Source organism: Physeter macrocephalus, unplaced genomic scaffold, assembly GCF_002837175.3.
Source record: "Physeter macrocephalus isolate SW-GA unplaced genomic scaffold, ASM283717v5 random_26, whole genome shotgun sequence".
In the NCBI taxonomy this organism is placed as follows: Eukaryota; Metazoa; Chordata; class Mammalia; order Artiodactyla; family Physeteridae; genus Physeter; species Physeter macrocephalus.
The window spans coordinates 54,447-55,273 of record NW_021145310.1 but is presented as its reverse complement, the minus strand read 5'-3'; positions in this window follow the sequence as shown (position 1 = coordinate 55,273).

The following is an 827-nucleotide window of genomic DNA, read 5'->3' as shown; positions in this document are numbered from 1 at the left end:
AATGTTAACTGTGTTGGGAAATAAAGTCTTTAAAGAGGTGATTAAGTTAAAACGAGGCCATCGAGGTGGGGCCTATAGTCCAATCTGACTGGTGTCCTTACAAGAAGAAACTGGACACACAAAAGCACACCAGGGGCCCATGTGTACAGAGGACAACCAGGTGAAGAGGCAGGAAGAGGGCAGCGACCTGCAAGCCAAGGAGAACAGGCCTCAGAGGAAACTATCCCTGCCGACACCTTGATCCTGGACTTCCAGCTTCCAGAACGATGAGAAAATAAATTTCTATTGTTTAAGCCACCCCGTCGGTGGTATTTTTTATGGCAGCCCTAGTGGGGTCCAGCCATGCTATTGGAACAAGGCCCCTGGCCTGGCCACCTGGAGCTGACCTTGGGCATGTCAAGTCAATCTCCTCTGCAAAGACGGGGCAAGAGGAGCTGGTCACAAGCTTAACAGGGACGGCGTGAAGCTCAGGTGAGGCCAATAGCAGCCAGGCGGGGAGTGGCAGCCCACCTGCCCAGCAGCCCCTGTGCCCTCCCCCAGGCATCCACACACTGTCCTTAGGAATGCATCTGCCCTGGACTCCTTCTAAAGACTGTGAACATTAAAAAGCATCTGGGGCCTCCCTGGTGGCGCAGTGGTTGAGAGTCCGCCTGCCGAGGCAGGGGACACGGGTTCGCGCCCCGGTCCGGGAAGATCCCACGTGCCGCGGAGCGGCTGGGCCCGTGAGCCACGGCCGCTGGGCCTGCGCGTCGGAGCCTGTGCTCCGCAGCGGGAGAGGCCACAGCGGTGAGGGGCCCGCGTACCGCAAAAAAAAAAAAAAAAAAAGC